At 43.0% G+C, this 19,709-nt stretch overlaps 1 protein-coding gene and 1 long non-coding RNA gene across 12 annotated transcripts in view; one reads left to right on the top strand and one right to left on the bottom strand.

Moving 5' to 3' along the window:
• PNMA6F (PNMA family member 6F) overlaps window positions 1-19,709 on the top strand; it is a 185,923-nt gene that overhangs the window by 28,869 nt on the left and 137,345 nt on the right. For 7 of the 10 annotated variants that reach the window (XR_012483856.1, XR_012483855.1, XR_012483860.1 and 4 more), the window contains one exon: window positions 14,440-14,492. The gene's annotated coding sequence lies outside the window, so the exon portion shown is untranslated. Of the gene's footprint in view, window positions 1-8,809; window positions 8,897-13,435; window positions 13,560-13,801; window positions 13,876-14,439; window positions 14,493-19,709 lie in introns of those variants that run through there. The other 3 variants (XM_074277018.1, XR_012483854.1, XR_012483861.1) reach the window with 3 other exon arrangements.
• The window catches only part of LOC141548253 (uncharacterized), a 93,867-nt gene that overhangs the window by 10,040 nt on the left and 64,118 nt on the right, over window positions 1-19,709 (bottom strand). Inside the window, exons 3-5 of one of the 2 annotated variants that reach the window (XR_012483864.1) lie at window positions 13,059-13,173; window positions 12,194-12,299; window positions 11,763-11,833 (exon numbers count right to left, since the gene is read on the bottom strand). This is a non-coding gene — a long non-coding RNA (uncharacterized LOC141548253). Of the gene's footprint in view, window positions 1-11,762; window positions 12,300-13,058; window positions 13,174-19,709 lie in introns of both variants that reach the window. The other variant, XR_012483863.1, reaches the window with a different exon arrangement.

Below are 19,709 nucleotides of genomic sequence, written 5' to 3'. Positions count from 1 at the left end.
CGAAAAGCCATATTATCAATAAAGCTAGATACACACAGAGAGATGGCTAAAGGCAGATATAGAAAGAAAAAAGAGATACATAAGAATAGATAGATCTTTTTAGAGAGATGCAAAGAGACAGAAATAGAGGTATGTAGTTATAGACATAAAGAGACAGATGAGATGTATCTATAGCTATACTTAACCTCAGCTTCATGAGGCCAGAAAGTGATATAGATCTCTCTCTTCCTGTGTATATATATATATATATATATATATATATATATATATATATATATATATATATATATAACATACACACATGTATTATATATAGAATGCAAGAAAGATGGGAGCTAGACACATGGAAGGATAAATAGACACTGAGATACTCTGGGGATAGCTAGGTTGCACAATGGGTAGAACCCTGGGTCTATAGTGAGGAAGATATGAGTTCAAATGTGATACGTCCTACCTGTGTGATGCTGGGCAAGTCACTTCACTTCTCTTTGCCTCAGTTTCCTCATCTCTATGATGGCAATAATAATAGCAACTACTTCAGCAGGGTTATGAGACTAAAATGATGAGATGATAGTTGTAAAGTACTTAGAATAGTGCTTGGCACAGTTAGCACTATATAAATACTGTTAGATTAGTTCACTGTTTATTATTACTCTAGAGGGAGCATAAAGACAGATCCATCATGAACTCAGGTCTAGATATTTAACTTCTGCTTGCGTCAATAACCTAATCTGTAAAATAGGGATAATAATAGCCCTTTTCTCCCAGGATTGTTGGGAGTATGAAATGAGATCATATTTTTTAAAAGCATTTGGTATATAATATATGCTATGCAAAAGCAAACTATTTTTATTATTACTGTTATATGGTAATACGATACACAGCTACATACAAAGAGGGTTATAGTGATACAAAGAGGGACTTAGAGAGAAATACATATAAACAGAAGGAGCTAAAGATTTAAAGAGTAGAGAGAAAAGTATAATTGAGAGAAACAAACCAATATAAGGAAGAGAGGGCTTTAAGTATGCCTAATGAAAAGACAAGGGCTGAATAACATTCAAACTTCAAACTCAAAATAAACATAAAAAAGTAAAAAATGAGGGAGGACACACATTGGACTTAAATTTAACTCTTAACATTCCCACATTGGAAGATGATACATGTAACCCCTAAGAATCCTACCATCGTTAAGGCAGTTAGAAGTTTACTTTGATATGGGCCATGGGTGCCAGTCTATTATATTGGGAAAATTTTTAAAAGAAGGCTAGAAGGGTGAGAAAAAGAATGAACTAGGAGAAGGCAGAAAGAAAGGTGGAGAGGAGAACAGGCAATGCTTGAACCTCATTCTCAAATGAACTAAAAGGGGAAGGAGATATACAGACAGTTGGGTATAGAAATTCATCTCATCCAATGCAGAAGTAGGCAGAGAAAAGGGAAGATAAGAAAAAGGTAGTGGTCAGAAATGAAACAGGTTTTTGCAGAGGGAATAGGTTGAGAAAAAAAAAGGAGATGAATGTGACTGGAATAAATCACCTAGAAAATGGAAATGGATTAAAACCAGAATCTAACTGTGATATACAAGAGGCATTTGAAACAAAGACCTACAGACTTAAGGGACTGGAGCAGAATATACTATTCTTCATCTGAAGCAAAAAAACAGAGGAAGCAATCATCTCAGATAAAGTAAAACAGATAATCAGAGAGATCACATTTTGCTAAAAGATACCATAGTTCACTGAGCAGTACTACCAGTATCAGTAACTAAAGATACATATACCAAATGGCATCACATCCAAATTCTTGAAGGAAAGCTAATTAATTTATGGGAGGAAATATACAGTAAAACTATACTAGTGGGAGGTCTCAGTTTACTTCTCTCAGATATAAATCCAATGATAAAAGGAAGAATAATTAAGGAGATGAATATAATCATAGAAAATTTTGATACTAGGTCTCTGGAAAACAGTGAATGAGAATAAAAAGGAATATACTTTTTTATTTCAACTGTGTACGACACTTTCACCAAAGCTGACCAGGTACTGGCATAAAAACTTCACAAACATACACAGAGAAACAAATATTCAATATACCCTTTTCAGACTATGATGCCATAAAAACTACATTTGAAAAAGGTCCTTGGAAGCATAGATTGAAAAGTAATTGAAAACTAAAGAATTTAATCCTAAAGAATCATTGGGTCTAAGAATAAACCATAAAACTCCTCAATAATTTAATTAAAACTAATGACCCAACAATGAAACAAAATTTTTTTCCTAAGTACTCTGGGTACATTTTACCAAAATTTGTAAAATGTACCCAGAGTACTTAGGAAAAAATTTATATCTGAAAATGCTCACATCAACCAATCAGGCATGCAATTAAAAAAACCTGGAAAAAGAACAATTAAAAACCCCCAATTGAATACCAAATTAAAAATCTTGAACATCAAAAGAAAGATTACTAAAAGTGAAAGCTAAAAAAGGGATATTTTTTAATTGAACTAATAAATAAAACCAGGAGCTGGTTTTATGAAAAACCAATTAAACAAACCATTGTTTAATTTAAGAAATACAAATTACCAGCATGAAAATTAAAAGGGTGAATTTACAACCAACAAAAATGAAATTAAAACAATTATTGGGAGCTACTTTGATTCATTTTGTGTCAATGAAACTGATAATCTAAATGAAATGGATGAATATTTACAAAATCATAAATTTCTTAAGTAAACAGAAGAGAAAATAGAATATTTAAATAGTTCTATTTTAGAAAAAGAAATTCAACAAGCTATAAATGAGCTAAGAAAAGAAAAAAAACCCCAGGGCTGGGTGGATTTAGAAGTGAATTCTATCAAACACCAAACAAACAAAAAACCCCACAATCAATCACATGACCTTGGGCAAGTTGCTTAGCTGTTTACCTCAGTTTCCTCATCTGTCCAATGAGTTGAAGAAGGGGATAATAAACACTATTATTCAGTGAGATTTATACCAGGAATTCAGGCTTCATTCACTATAAGAAAAAATTCTTCATGACTACTCTTGGAGTTAGGACCACTGGAGTGGTTTGCCATTTTTCTTCAGCGCATTTTACAGAAACTGAGGTAAACAGAAGTGGGGTCACATGGTATCTGAGGCTGAATTTGAACTCAGCCCATCCTGATTCCTAACTACAAACCTGATCCTCTATCTACCTAGCAGCTGTCTACATATTTTTTTAAATTAATTTTATAATTATAACATTTTTTTGACAGTACATATGCATACGTAATTTTTTTTTTTTACAACATTATCCCTTGTACTCCCTTCTGTTCTGAATTTTTCCCCTCCTTCCCTCCACCCCCTCCCCTAGATGGCAGGCATTCCCATACATATTAAATATCTTATAGTATATCCTAGGTACAATATATATGTGCAAAACCGAATTTTGTTGTTGTTGTTGCAAAGAAAGAATTGTATTCGGAAGGTAAAAATAATCTGGGAAGAAAAACAAAAACAAAACAAAACAATGCTCACAGTTTACACTCATTTCCCAGTGTTCCTTTTCTGGATGTAGCTGATTCTGTCCATCACTGATCAATTGGAATTGGATTAGCTCTTCTCTATGTTGAAGATATCCACTTCCATCAGAATACATCCTCATACAGTATCATTGTTGAAGTGTATAGTGATCTTCTGGTTCTGCTCGTTTCACTCAGCATCAGTTGATGTAAGTCTCTCCAAGCCTCTCTGTATTCCTCCTGTTGGTCATTTCTTACAGAACAATAATATTCCATAACATTCATATACCATAATTTACCCAACCATTCTCCAATGGATGGGCATCCATTCATTTTCCAGTTTCTAGCCACTACAAAAAGAGCTGCCACAAACATTTTGGCACATACAGGTCCCTTTCCCTTCTTTAGTATTTCCTTGGGATATAAGCCCAGTAGTAGCACTGCTGGATCAAAGGGTATGCACATTTTGATAACTTTTTGGGCATAATTCCAGATTGCTCTCCAGAATGTTTGGATTCTTTCACAACTCCACCAACAATGCATCAGTGTCCCAGTTTTCCCACATCCCCTCCAACATTCATCATTATTTGTTCCTGTCATCTTAGCCAGTCTGACAGGTGTGTAGTGGTATCTCAGAGTGGTCTTAATTTGCATTTCTCTGATCAGTAGTGATTTGGAACACTCTTTCATATGAGTGGAAATAGTTTCAATTTTGCCATCTGAAAATTGTCTGTTCATATCCTTTGACCATTTTTCAATTGGAGAATGGCTTGATTTCTTATAAATTAAGGTCAATTTTCTGTATATTTTGGAGATGAGGCCTTTATCAGAACCTTTAACTATAAAAATGTTTTCACAATTTGTTACTTCCCTTCTAATCTTGTTTGCATTAGTTTTGTTTGTGCAGAAGCTTTTTAATTTGATGTAATCAAAATTTTCTATTTTGTGATCAATAATGGTCTCTAGTTCTCCTTTGGACACAAATTCCTTCCTCCTCCACAAGTCTGAGAGGTAGACTATCCCATGTTCCTCTAATTTATTTATGATCTCATTCTTTATGCCTGAATCTTGGACCTTTAGTCCAAGTCTTAGTATGTGGTGTTAAATGTGGGTCCATGCCTAGTTTCTGCCATTGTCTACATATTTTTAAAAATCTAAACAGCTAGAGAAATAGTAATTGTTCATAGATAGACCGAACCAATAAAAATAAAAATGATAATACTACCTAAATTAATTTATTCAAGTGCCATACCAAACTATCAAAGTTTTATGGAACTAGGGGAAAAAATAAAATTCATCTGCAGAAAAAAAGGTCAAGAATATCAATGGGGAAAAAATGAAAAAAGGTCCAACAAGAGCAGATCTCAAACTATAGGATAAAGCAGTAATTATCTTTTTTTTTTTTTTTTTGGAGGGGGGGGAAACAATTGGGATTAAGTGACTTGCCCAGGATCACACAGTGTGGTGTCTAATACCAAATTTGAACTCAGATCCTCCTGACTTCAGGGCTGGTGCTCTATTCACTGCACCACCTCGCTGCCCCCAAAAGCAGTGATTATCCAAATAGTTTGATATTGGCTAAGAGATGGAATGTTGATCAAAAGATTTTAGGTACACAATATGCAGAAATTAGGTATACGGTATACAGAAATAAATGACCATAGTAATTTAGTATATGATAAATGCAAAGATCCAAGATGTTGGGGGCAAGAAGTCTATATTTGACATAAACTGCTGGGAAAACTTGAAAGTAGTGTGGCAGAAATTAGGCAGAAACCAACACTAATGCAGAAATATATTTTTGTGTGTTTCTACATATAATGGATATTTTTTTTCTCAATAGGTGGTGGAGGTGGTTCAGGGAGGCAGAGGTATAAAAATGATTAAATTTTAAAAAAGAAACAGATAAGAGATAAAGATTAAATGAGCAAACTATACAAAGAGAGAACAAGAGATACATTTTTATACAAAATAATACAAATTAAATTTAGGAGGAGTATGCACTAATAACTGAGGAAAGCAAATAAGACTTCCTCAGGAGGTAGGATCTGTCTCTTGAAAGAAAGTAGAGATTTTACAGGGAAGAGGTGACAAACTAGAGAATTCCATACAGGGAGCCAGCCTGCGGAAAACAGTAATGTGAAGATTAAACATTGGAGCATACATAAGGGGAATAGTGACTACGCTGGAGTAAAGATTACATGAGGGCAAATAAATGATCTCAGTTCGAATCTCATCACCCATTTACTTTTAGTATAACCTTGGACAAATCATCTGTAAGTCTGTTTCCTAATCTCAGATAAGGTAATTAAAATGAATGAGCTTTAAGATCTCTGCTACCTCTAGAGTCCGTGATTTCCTTCCATTTTGAATCAACTCATCATTAGGAAATTCTTCCTTATGCTTATTTTATATTTATAGAGTTTCCTATAATTCTACAGAGTGATTGCCTCTCTGGGGATAAAGGAATAGATTGAATGCATCTTCCCCATGATAGCCCTTCCAGTACTTTGATAAGCATTACGTGTCCACTTACTCTTCCTTAAGCTAAAACATTCCCCATGTATCACATCTTATCAGGTTTTGAGCCTCTTCTCTAGATTCTCTGAAGTTTGTCAACAATCCTCTTAAAAAGTAGTCATCAGAATTCAATACAATATTCTACATGTAATCTAACTCTCTAGGTTTATTACTAAAAAATTTGCTGGAACTAGAGGAGTAATTTAAAGGCATACGGCTAGTAAGTGGAAAGTCAAAGACTAGAAAACTCAAATCTCCTAACTTTCCAGTAGGATGCTTTCTCCACTATAATGTAATTTTTTCCCACCTTCACGCTAAATTTTTATTTGGAGCAGGCGACTGTCCTTTGTCCTGCATTCTCAAAGAAGCCCTTGACATCAGAAAGGTGATGCCCCAACATGCCACTGAATTGGCTTTGATTGAGGGAGGGCTGGGTAAGGTCACCTGCCTCACTTTCCCTTCCAGAGCCTCTGGGGCCAGTGGGAAGATACAGATCAGGATGACTAGAGATGGCCCTGGATGAAGAGGGAGACCTGGGCCTTCTGAATCTAAGGCCTTTAATAGGTCTCAGTTTCACTAAAGCTGCACCCAGTGATTACTGCTAGGTGAGAAAGGAGGCAAAGAAATTCACCTAGTCTGAAAAATCAAAATGAAGGAGTTGTCCGACTTGCTTTCCTTTGTGGAATGGTATAAACAGTGGTTTGTACCTGGCTCCTACCAGACTGCCTGCCAGTTTTTATTTGTTGTTAGTACTTATAATAAATATTGAGTCCTATTTTCAAGGGATTGGGATCTTTAGATCTAATGAATATATTTTTTTGCTCTATTCACTTGTTTCCCTATGTTGTGCACCTAACTAATTCCACTGATAGGCTTTCCTTTTTGGAACTGGTAAGAAATTATTTTAATGATTAAAAAAAACATACATTTTGAAATAACTGGCTAAACTGGGGGATTTCAGAATATGTACAGAAATGCATTTAGAGAAAGAAGAACTAAAGAGAGAAGACACAAAAAGAAGTGAAAAAGAGAGGCCCAGAGGTACACAGGGAGAAAGGAACTAAGGGAGAAAGGGAGAGAAGGAGTATGAGAGTGAGGGAGGGAGAGAAGGAAGGGAGAGTGAGAGTGAGGGAGAGAGTAAGAGAGAGAAGAAGAAGGGAGAAGAGGAAGGAGGCAGAAGAAGAGAAAGTGACAGAGAAGGAAGGTGGAAGAGAAGGATGGAAATAGAGGGAGAAAGAGAAAATGGGAGAGAGGTTGAGAGAGGGAAGGAGAGAAGAAGGGAGGGAGGGAGATGCCAAGGAGGGAGGCAGACCCCAAGGAGGGAGGGAGAGTAAGAGAGAGTGTGAAAGAGGGAAAACAGAGGGAGACAAGGAAGGAAGGAGAAGGCAAGGCAGGAGGGAGGCAGACGCCAGGGAGGCAGGCAGATGCCAAGGAGGGAGGGAGGGAGACGAGGTGGGGGGGGGAGGGAGACGAGGGGGGGAGGGAGGGAGGGAGACGAGGCGGGGGGAGGGAGGGAGGGAGACGAGGCGGGAGGGAGGGAGACGAGGCGGGAGGGAGGGAGACGAGGCGGGAGGGAGGGAGACGAGGCGGGAGGGAGGGAGACGAGGCGGGAGGGAGGGAGGGAGACGAGGAGGGAGGGAGACGAGGCGGGAGGGAGGGAGACGAGGCGGGGGGGGGGGAGGGAGGGAGGGGGAGACGAGGCGGGGGGGGGAGACGAGGCGGGGGGGGGGAGGGAGACGAGGCGGGGGGGGGGAGGGAGACGAGGCGGGGGGGGGGAGGGAGACGAGGCGGGGGGGGGGAGGGAGACGAGGCGGGGGGGGGGAGGGAGACGAGGCGGGGGGGGGGAGGGAGACGAGGCGGGGGGGGGGGGAGGGAGGGAGACGAGGCGGGGGGGGGGAGGGAGGGAGACGAGGCGGGAGGGAGGGAGGGACACGCCAAGGATGGAGGGAAAGTAAGAAAGTGTGAAAGAGGGAAGAAGGAGGGAGACGCCAAGGAGGGAGGAAGAATAAGAGAGTGTGAAAGAGGGAAAATGGAAAGAGACAAGGAGGGAGGGAGAGGACAAGGAGGGAGGCACACACAAGGGAGGGAGAGTAAGAGAGAGAGTGTAAAGAGGGAAGGGGAAGAGGAAGACGACAAGGAGGGAAGTGGATGCCAAGGAGGGACGGAGAGGACAAGGAGGGAGGGAGAAGGCAAGTAAGGAGGGAGTGAGACAAGGAAGGACGGAGGGAGGGAGGGAGGGAGGAAGGGAGACAAGGCAGGAGGGAGGGGGAACGCCAAGGAGGGAGAGTAAGAGAGAGAGGGTATGAAAGAGGGAAGAGGTAGCGGGAGAGGGAGGGTGTGTGTGTGGAAGAGTGTGGGGGAGAGAGTGTGAGAGAGAAGGAAGGAGGGAGAGATGAGGAGAGGGAGAACAGGAATGAGGGGGAGAGTGTATTGAAAGTGAAAGGAGAGGGAGTGAGAGAGGTGGAGGGAGGGTGCCAATTATTTAAGAGTTGCTAAATCTGGGGCTTTGCACTTCGGACTTGGCTCATAATGAACCCCAAGCCACTTGCCTGAGCTCCGGGAGAAGGAGGGAAAGGAGGAAGGATGAGAGAGGGAGAGAAGAAGTAGGGAGAGCAGGAGAGAAGAGTGAGAGCATTAGAGGTGGGAGAAGACAAGTAAGAATGGAGGGGGGGGGGACACAGAGAGGGGAGGGACAGAGACGACACAGAGGGGGGAGGGACAGAGACGACACAGAGGGGGGAGAGAGCAGGAAACACAGTATGTGTGTGCTTGTGTCATTTTGTGAGAGAAAGTTTTACGGGGAAAAGGCAGACGGGTAGAGATCCCAGAATCCAAGTGTGTCTTCGGGGAGCTCGAAGATCCTGGAAGTCAGAGGTATCCAAATGAAATAGAAACCCTGTCTCCAAGGATCCCGGGGGGCCCACACATGACTCCATGTGAATGGTTTTGAGATTGACACTATTTCCCCCAGACATTCGAATCTGCTTTGGCCCCGCCCCAGGGAACAAGTGGTCAGCTGGCCGCTGTGCCCCACACCTCATTTGTCCAACCAAACTCAGGCGTAGAGGGGCTATGGTTTCCTTCCAGTCACAGTCTAGACAAGAGAGAGTTGGCACCGGAGGCTCTCTGCCTCTATATACTCTTTGCAATTTGGTTATCAACTGGAAAGTGCTAAACTGGGGAGGTGGGGGGAAGCAGACGACAAGGAAGGGGCTAAGCTTTCCTTACCACAATCTTCCGTTTAATCTACTAAATGATTCTTCTCCAGGAAAGCTCACCCCATTTTATAATCGGGAGCCTACTGGACATTTTCCCCCGTTTTACATTAAGTCCCTATTATTGACACCTCTGCAAAACATGGCTCTTGGAGCAGGTACTCTAGCCGGAGGAACTGAATTGGTCAGCAGTTACGGAGCAAAGAATTTTCATTTCATTTTCAAATCGGCTCCGTGGGGGGAGGACAGTGGGAGGGTCAGATGAGTCTTAACACTTGCTAATTTTCAAATTCTATGGAATGACATTCTTTGAAATTAAAACTCGGTTAAAAATATGCCTCTTCCCCCAAAGCAAGAAATAGTCCTAGCCGATGCTATGAAGTTCCAGCTTTCCCTTCTCACTTTCCATTGCCAAAGAGATCACTTACCTCCAATCTATCCGGGGGGGAAAAATACTAATTAAATATTTTCTCCGCGCGTTTGGGGTTCAGAGTTCTATGAAAAGGGAACCCCCATTCTGGGTAAATTCTCCTGTTCCGCTACTTTGGGGCCTAATGCGGGGCCCTCTCCACGACCGTCCCGTGCCAATTACTTAAGAATCGCTAAATCTGGGGCTTTGAACTTCGGACTTGGCTCATAATGAACCCCAAGCCACTTGCCTGAGCTCCGGGGGACGTCCCCGTCTCAACACTAACTTGGAAGTTTGTTCATTTATTCTTTGACCGGACTTAGGAGAACGGGAGTTGATTGTGAGGGGCACGAATGCTTCCTTCAGAGCTTGGGGGGGGGGGGGTTTGAGCACGAGGATTCCCAGAGGACCTCGAGAACTCGTGCCGCGACCCAGCCCCACCCCGCCACGCGCAGAGAGCGGCCAGCTCCGTTGGCCAGCCTGGGCGCGCGCCCTCGGGGACGGGATTCTAGCTCCCAAGAATGCCATCCTTGAGGCCCAAGGAGGCCCAGCGCAATGTCTTCCAGCATCCGCCGCACCCCCAAGCTATAGCCAGCAGTTGCCAAAGCTTTTATTGAAAGCCATCCCCCTCTTTCAGCACCCTCATTTAGATCTCCCTCGCAAGGACCTCTCCTTTCGAATTTTGCGGCGCTTCAGACGCCCGGCCTTGCTCCGCACTCAGGATCCTTCCGACCCTTCCCCATGGAGCTGCGGGAACAATCTCCCAGCCCGGAAGAGGCGGCTCCCAAAGTCAGGGCTTCCAAAGCCAAGCGGCCCCTCCCCGCCCCGTGTGGCAAAGGCAACGCGTGGGGTCCTCCCTGCCTCCACCAACCTGGAGGAGGGCTCTGCTGGTCGTCCCCCATCTTATCCCACCCAGTCCCTCCTTCAGTCTGCTAAACCGCTTCACCCCCTCGCTCCCTCCCTCCCTCCTAGCTGCCCCACCCTTGCTTTTCCAAGGGCGGTGCTTCTCCTCTGGTCCTGGGCCCATTTGTCCACAGCAGGGACTAGTCGATACTCTATTTTTGTCCCTTGGGCTCTTCTCTTTGATACTCTGCCCCAAGCCTTTTCCAGGGTCAGCGCAAAAAGATCAGGAAGGGACTCGGGAGGCCACCGAGTGGTTTGGCCAAAGAGGAGGACCCGAGTCCCACTCGGGAAGTCGAGCCCCCCTGCTGGGGGCTTGGACACAGCTCAATAGTGTGTTGGGATTCAGAATCAAGGCCCGGGTTCCAAACTGGCACTTTCCCCTTCCATCTCCGCCTCCTCATTCCCACTATCAGAGCAGACTCACCTCCCTCCTCGCAGACCTGGCTGCATTTGTGGGGTTTCCTGGGCACTTTCCGAGCAGGCTCCTTCATTTAGGAGCTCACCTTCCTCTCTCACAAAGCCCTCAGCCAGTCTATTTTACAATATGAGAAACACCTTTACAAGCTCAGGTGTTTTCAATCAACTACTAAATCGAGTAGCGTTTCTTTTAAAGGGCCAGGCTTTCACAGCCAACACAGCTCATTGCTGTATTGGCAATGATCTATCTCACATTGGACATTATTTTGCTTCCCAATGTGTAATTTCCTTTGTGTTAAGGAACCCCATCTCTTAGAGGCGGCTAGGTGCCTCAGTGGAATAGAGCTGGGCCTGGAATCAGGAAGGCTTGAGTTCAAATGTGGCCTGGTGATCCAGGGCAAGTCACTTTTAAACCTGTTTTGCTTAGTCCATGGGAGAAGGAAATGGCAAACCACTTCAGCAAACCACTCTTGCCCAGAAGACCCCAGGGGGTGACAAACGGGCACAGTTGAACAACAGCTCCTTTTACAGACACAGACAGGCAGCTAGGCCACACCTTAAGACCTCAGGGAGCTGCCAGGGGCTCCAAGGGGTTTGACAGCTGGCAGACAATGGCCAAGCAAATCTGTATCAAAAGCTTGGGTACCCGGCACTCAATGGGTCTGGCCTCCCTCTGCCCCCCATTTGTGCACAGACAGTAGGTGGCTTTTCCCACAGCCCCACCTCAACTGGGGAACGGAGCTGGGGCTATGCCATCATCAAACATTCATGCCATCAATATTTATGAAATACCTACTATGAATAGAAGACAAAAGGTCACACAACACACATAGGTCTGATGAAGTGTCCATTCTGAATGCAGCAGACCTGTTGGGAGAAATTTGAGGAGAAGGCGACTAAATTTTTTGGGGGGGGGATCAGGAAAGGCTTCACATGGAGGTAGAACCTGAGCTGCGTTTTTGAAAGAACAGAGAGATTTTGGCAGTTACTCTGGGAAGAGGGGAAAGATCCATTCCTGGCATGAGGTTCATGCTATTCTAGCCAAATTGGCCTACTGGTGGTCCTCAGACGGGATGTTCTATTCCCCCCTCCCATCTAGGACCTTTGCCTATGAGTTTCTATCTTCCTTCCAGGTTCAGCACATGTGACACCTCTCATTCTCCTCACTGCCAGTATCCTCTTCCTGTCTCGTGCTTGTTCACTTCTCTGTGTACAAGTATACATCACCCTCTTGCCCTCAGTAGATTGTCGGTTCCTTGGCCGAAGTTCCTGGTCTAGCATCTGGTCTCATTACCTGGCATGAAGAAGGAGCTCAGGGCCTCTATAATGGGATCTATGGAAAGAATGATAAAATGAGTAAAAGCATAGAGTTGGGGAGGGGACAAAAATGGGAATAGTATAGCCAGGGAAGAGTGGAAGAGAAGGCTAGACTGTGGGAGGAAGCCCACAAGGCATCCAGGTTGATACCCTCTTTTAACAAAATAAGAAACTGAGACCTAAAGAGGTGAAGTGGCCAGCCCAAGGTCACATGACTAGTAAAAAGACGTTTTGTCGGATGTGTGAAATATATAAGGCCTAGTAGGGAGGACTTTCTGCTTTCCATAGAGGTGTGTTAGCTCCATAGAAATGCTTAATCAGTTGCCTGTCAGGTACATGATTTTTGACGGCTCTACCCTGGAGGAAGGCTTCACTCTTCTGTGGAATTGCCCATTTTCTTGGTTCAGGCTGTGTGAGGGTCACCTGGTGTAAAGAGCATATGTTTGACATTGTTTCTGTTTATTTTGCCCAGCCTGTGATTTCCTCAGTGTAAAAATCCCTCCACCTCTGCTGGGAGGTAGCTCTTTTACTAAGTCTTAGAGAGTTGCTTAAAGCACCAGGGAGTGATGGACTCAGAATCACACAGAGCAGGTCAGAGAAAGGCCTTGGACTCGGGCCTTCTGGGCTCTATCCATCTCTGAGTGTAACAGAAAGGATTTCAGCCTTGGGGCATGCTCTGCCTTCACATCTAGTACTGAAGAGTTCTATTTACCCCACAAACCACTAGGCCTATCATCTGACTTGCTACCTTGGCCCTTCTACCCAAGCTGGGTACCTGTATCTGTTGTGCAGTGCGGAGAGGGATGGCTTCAAGTCCTCGGTGTTACTCAATGAAAAGTCACTTCTATAACTATTTAAACCAGATGACCTCAGGGCCTCGGTTTCTTCACCTGTAACACGGGGAAGAAAATCATGGAGCCCTTAGTTTGTGACACTGTATTCTTGATCAGAGACCTACTGCACCTCCAAGGAACAGCAGTGAGGTCAGTGTACCATAGGGCTTAGTTGGCATCATAAGGCCTGCCTAGAGCACCAGCTCGACCCCTGCCTCGCTGTGGAACTTTGGGGTCAATGTTTGTTTCTGGCCTCTGGTTTTGTCTCTAGGAAACAGTAAGGGGTGGAGGTAGGGTGGGGGGAACAGAAGAGGTCCACAGTGGTTTCCAAGGTTCCCAGAACCCTAACGTTCTGGGTTTTCTTTCAAGAACTTTCACCACTACTTGCTCAGTAGCGAGGAGTGGGGAGTCACGGAGGCCTCCTCTTGCTGCTGGCTCTTCAGGTAGGCCATTTTTAGGTCTCCCAAGAAACAGGGAGGATTTAAAACGGAATGGGAAGTGACTGGGAAGGAGCAGGCCAGAATGTGGGCACTGGCAAGGCCATTGGCTTGGTCAGTGTGTGCCATTTTGGAGGCCTGAGGGTTTCCTTCTACTGGGTGTGCAGGGGCCTTTACTGGCCCTCTTCATTGATGATTCCTTATGGTTTTCATGTTACTTCCTTTCAATTTTATTTTATTTTAAACAGCTGGGGGTAGAGATTATGATTCCTAATAATTCTCTCTGTGAACTCTGACTGTGTACGGCATTCAGCACACACAGGTGATGTCTGGCAATTGGGGAGGCTGGGTTTTATAGCCATGGTTATGTCACTCAATGGGATTGTGGGCAAGAGACTGGGATTCCAAAGCCAGGGAACAGAGTTTAGGTCCATGGCAGTATGGCGAGATGTCGGGATAGGTGGGTACCTGCCTGCTACATGTATTACAAGAGGTGACTTTCTACTCATTCATTAGGATAGCTTAGCCCTAATGGATTCTTCCCCCAAGAAGCAGAACAGCGTCTCCAGGAGCTCTAAGGGGACTTGGAGATAATCTAGACTGTACAGTTCACTTCAGAGATGACAAAAGCCCTCTTCCCATGATGGCAGGCTGCTCTCAGTCACTGTTTATTTGAGTCTGACCATGTGTATTAAAAATCAATTTCCAATGCTGGGACTTTTTTAAAACCAAAGACTAGGAATCTTCATGGGAAGATACTTGCCAGTTTCTTTGTGGCAGGGGGGGACCCAGGGGCCCCGCCCTCCCACCCCAACAAAGACAACCCAAAACTCAGATCTCCAAAACTACTTCCTAACTTGTTTTATGCCATTCTCCCTTCTTGCAGCAAGAGAAGTGGAAACCGGAGACAAGGCCAGACATCGTGAACTTGCCGAACAGGTGAGCTCACCCACTGTGACCTTCTTGCCTGGTCCCCACCCCCACCCCACCTCACCCAATGTAAACACCTTCAATCCAGAACTCATATTATGGGAGAAACTAACTCCTACCTTAGAATTTTGGCAGCAGCAAGCATCTACCTGCCTGCCTAGCCTGGCTCCTTCCCATCTCTTGTCTGTACCCATCTCTCTCACACTAGCATCTATCTATACTACCTAGGGAGCCTGCCTGTCTCCACCTACTAATTTTTTTGTTATTGTTCAGTTGTTTCCATTGAGTAGAACTATTTCGGGCCTAAATGGGGTTTCCTTGGCAAAGATCCTGTAGGGGTTTGCCAAAATCTTTTTACAGATCATTTTACAGATGAAGAAGCTGAGACAGAGGATGAAGTGACTTGACCATGGTCACAAAGCTACCACTTGAAGCTGGGTTTGAACTCAGGAAATTGTTTTTAAGCCCAGCACTACACTACCACCCAATGGCTTCCCTCCCTCCCTCCCTCTTTATTTCTCTATCTCTCAATTTACTTCTTTCCTTCTCTCTACCCCCTCCCCCACCTCTCTATTTCTCACCCTCTCTTTTTATCTTTCTCTCCTCATTCTCCCTCTCCTCTCTTTCACTCCCTCTCTTCCTTACTCTCGATTTCTCTACCTCTATCCCCTCTTCCCTTTTCTCTAGCCACCATGCCCACCTATCTTTTTGGGTTTTTTTCTGTTTTTCTCCTCTTTCTCTGTTCTTTCTCTCTTTACCTCTCTCCCCCTCTCTTTTTGTCCATTCTTTTCTTCCATACTCTATATTTATTATTCTATCTGTCTATTCTCATCTTTATCCTTTTAATGCCTCTCTTCACACTGTCTTTCTCTCAAATTTGTCTCCCTCTTTCTTCCCTCTATCTTTCTATCCCCCTTTTCTTTTCTCTTTCGTTTCATCTTCCTTTTCAACTTTTCTCTTCTCTCTAGTCCCCATGCCCATCTTTTATCTTTTTCTCTCTTATTTCCCACTTCTGTCTCTATCTCTCTACCCTTCTATTTCTCTCCCTTTTCTTTCTTATTCTTTCTTTTTTCCTGCCTCTCAATTCTAGCCTTTCTGCTTCTTTCTACTGCCTTTCCCCACTCTCTTTCTCTCCTCTTTCTGTATTTTTCCTTCTATTCCTTTTTCCCTTCTTTCTTCCTCATTCTCTATTTCTCCCTCCTCCACTCTATCCCTCCTCCCCATACTCTAACTTTTTCTTCTGTTTCTCTGTTTTCTCTCCTCTTTCCCACTTCTTTCTCTCTTTATCTCTCCCCCTTTTCTTTCTCCCCCTTCTTTTCCTTCTTACTCACCCTTTTTTTCTGCCTCTCAATTTTCACCTTTCTCCTTCTCTATATTGCATCTCCCCAACCTCTCTCCCCTCTTTCTGTCTCATTTCTCTCTTCTTTTTCTCTTCTTTCTGTCCCACTTTTTTCTTCCTTCTCTCTTTATTTCTCTGCTTCTCCCTTCTCTACTCTCTCTCATTCTCTCTATCCTTGCTCCCTATCTTCTGTCTTTTTCTTCTGTCTCTGTGTTTTCTTTCTTCTTTCTCTGTTCTTTCTCTTTTCACCTCTGATCCTCTTTTTGTCTCTTCTTTTCTGACTTAATCTCTATTTATTATTCTGCCTTTCAATTCTTGCCTTTTTTCTTCTCTCTCCTCTCTCTCCTCACTCTGTCTGTCTCTTTCCCTCTCATCTTTTCCCCCTTGTTCTCTCTTCTTTTTCTCTCCTCCTTTCTTCCATGGCTCTTTCTCACTCTCCTTTTCTTCCTTATACTTTATTTCTCTGCCTCTCCATTTGATACTGTCTCTCCTTGTCTCTATCCTGACACCCCATCGTCTGTCTTTTTTTCAGTCTCTGTTTTTCTCTTTCTCGCCCTTCTTTTCTTCCTTACTCTATTATCCTACCTCTCAGTTCTAGCCTTTTTCCATCTCTCTACCCCCTTTCCTTATTCTTTTCTGTTTCTCTTTCTGTCTCTTTCTCTCTTTTAATCTTTCTGTTCCATGTAAAATGTATGGGATTGCCTGTCATTTGGGGAGGGAGGGGAAAATTTGGAAAAATGAATACACGGGATAATGTTATAAAAAATTACTCATGCATATGTACTGTCAAAAATTATAATTATAAAATTTAAAAAAATAATAAAAAATAAAAACTAAAAAAATCTTTCTGTTCTCATTCTCTCTATTTTCTCTCTAACTTTTCTTTTTCTCTCCTCTCTCTCTATATCTATATTTCAACCATCCCCTCTCTGCCTTTCCTTAGCCCACTTTTCCACTCTTTCCTTCGCTTACTGTCTTTCTTCTTCTCCATTTCCTTGTCCTCTCTCATTTCTCTCCCTCCTTCTTTCTCATCTCTCTCCTTCTCTCCTCAACCTGCCTTTCTCTTTCTCTCTCCCTTTCCTTCTCATCTTTGTCTCCTTTTTCTCTCTATTTTCCCCTTCTGACCCCCTTTCTTTTCCTTTCTCTATATATTTCTACCTTTCTATCATACCATCTCTCTTTCTCTCTAGCCCCCATCTTCACTTACTCTTTCACTTTCTGTCTCCCTCTTTCTCTCCTTTCTCCCATCTCTTTCACTCTTTCTCTTGTTTCTTTTCCTCTTTTCTCTTCTCTCTCTCTCTGACTTCCTTACTCACTTTTTCTATGCCTCTCCATTATCCCATGTGTCTTTCTCTTTATTCTGACTCCCACCTCTGTCTTTTTACTCTCTTTCTCTCTCCATTTCTCTCTCTTTCCCTTCTTTTTCTGTACTTTTTTTCTTTCCCACTCTCTGCTCCTTCTTTCTCTTCCTTATTCTCTTCTTGTTTTGCTGCCTCTTAATTCTAGCCTTTCTCCTTCTAACGCCTCTTTTCATCCTTTGTCTTTCTGTTTCTCTCTCACTTCTGTCTCCCTCTCTTTTTCACTCTTTTTCCTATCCAAACTTTTCTTCATTTCTCTTTATTTCTCTGCCGCTCCCTTTTCCACTCTCATTTCTTCTCTCTAGGCCCCTGCCTATCTATTGTCTTTTTTATGTCTCCCGCTATCTTTTTCTTTCTTCTTTCACAAGCCTTTCTCTCTTTTCTTCTCTTCCCCTTTCTTTCTGTCCTTTCTTTTCTTCCTAACTCTCTATTATTCTGCCTTTCAATTCTTGCCTTTTTCCTTCTTTCTACCCTCTCTCCTCACTCTCTTTCTTCTTATCTTTTTCTCCTTATTCTCTCTTCTGTCTCCTTCTTTCTTCCATGGCTCTTTCTCTCTCTCCTTTTCTTCCTTATTCTTTCTTTATTTCTCTTCCTCTCCATTTGATACTGTCTCTCTTTGTCTCTATCCTGACACCACATTGTCTGTCTTTTTTTCGGTCTCTGTTTTTCTCTTTCTCTCCCATCTTTTCTTCCTCACTCTATTATTCTACCTCTCAGTTATAGCTTTTTTTTCCCCTCTGTATCGCCTCTCCTTATGATTTTTTTCTCTTTCTTTTTATCTTTCTCTCCTCATTCTCTCTACTTTCTCTCTCCTTCTCTTTTTGTCTCTCTCTATATATTTCAACTATCCCCTCATTCCTTTTCCTAGCCAACCTTACCACTCTCTCATTCTCTTTCTTACTTTCTCCTTCATTTACTTGTTCTCTCTCATTTCTTTCTCTCCTTCTTTCTCATCTCTCCTCTTCACTCCTCACCCTTTCTCTTTCTCTCTCCCTTTCTTCTCATCTTTGTCTCTTTATTCATTTTATTTTCTCCTTCTGACTCCTCTTTTTTCCTTTATATATCTATACCTTTCTACCATACCATCTCTCGTTCTCTCTAGCCCCCTCTCCACCCTTACTTTCTTTTTCTGTCTCTCTCTATTTCTCTAGTTTCTCCCATCTCTTTCGTTTTCTTTCTCTTGTTTCTTTTCCTCTTTTTCTCTTTCCTCTCTCTATCCCTTCTTTACTCTCTCTTTCTTTGCCTCTCCATTCTCCCACGTGTCTTTCTCTTTATTCTGACTCCCACCTTCTGTCTTTTACGCTGTTTCTCTCCCCTTCTCTCTGTCTTTCCCTCCTTTCTCTGTAGTTTTTTTTCTTTCCCACACTATGCTCCTCCTTTCTCTTTCTTATTCTTTTCTTCATTTGCTACCTCTTAATTCTTGCCTTTCTCCTTCTGGTATCTATCTTCACCCTTTGTCTTTCTCCTTCTGTCTCATTTCTCTGTCTCCCTCTTTTTTTCCCTCTCTCTTCCTATCCCACGTTTTCTTTATTTCTCTGCCTCTCCCTTTCCCACTCTCTCTTCTTCTCTCTAGGTCCCTGCGCATCTGTTGTCTTTTTTCTGTCTCCAGTTCTCTTTTTCTTTCTTCTTTCCCATGCCTTTCTCTCTTTTCCTCTGTTACTCTCTCTTTCTGTTCTTTCTTTTCTTCCTTACTCTGCCTTTCATTTCTTGCCTTTTTCCTTTTCTCTACCCTCTCTCCTCACTCTGTCTCTTTCCCTCTCTTCTTATCTTTTTCTCCTTGTTCACTCTTCTTTCACTCTCCTTTTTTTCTTCCACGGCTCTTTCTCACTCTCCTTTTCTTCCTCATGCTTTATCTGTCTGCCTGTCCATATGATACTGTCTCTCCTTGACTCAATCCCGCCACCCCATCGTCTGTCTTTTTTTCTATCTTTGTTTTTCTTTCTCTCCCTTCTTTTTTTCCTTACTCTATTATTCTACCTCTCAGTTATAGCCTTTTCCTTCTCTCTACTCCCTCTCCTTATTTTTGGTTTCTCTTTCTGTCTCTTTCTCTCTTTTAATCTTTCTCTTCTCATTCTAGTTTCTCTCTCCCTTTGTCTTTTTCTCTCCCGCTCTTTCTACAGCCATACCCTCTCTGCCTTTTCCTAGCGTACTTTTCACTCTCTCATTTCCTTGCTGTCTTTCCTCTCTGATCATTCTCATCTTTCTCCTTCTCTCCTCACCCTCTTTTTCTCTCCCTTTCTTCTCATCTTTATCGCCTTATTTTCTCTATTTTCTCCTTCTGAACCCTCACTTTTACTTTCTCTATTGATCTCTACCTTTATATCATACCATTCCTCTTTCTCTCTCGCCCCCCTCTTCACTCTTGCTCATTCTCTTTCTGTCACTCTCTCCTTTCTCTTCTCTCTCTATGCCTTCTTTACTCACTCTTTGTGTTCCTCTTCATTCTCCCATGTGTCTTTCTCTTTATTCTGACTCACACCTTCTGTCTTTTACTCTGTTTCTCTCTTCATCTCTCTCTTTCCCTCCTTT

Source organism: Sminthopsis crassicaudata, chromosome X (genome assembly GCF_048593235.1).
Source record: "Sminthopsis crassicaudata isolate SCR6 chromosome X, ASM4859323v1, whole genome shotgun sequence".
NCBI lineage: Eukaryota > Metazoa > Chordata > Mammalia > Dasyuromorphia > Dasyuridae > Sminthopsis > Sminthopsis crassicaudata.
This window is presented reverse-complemented; position numbering and strand designations above follow the sequence as displayed.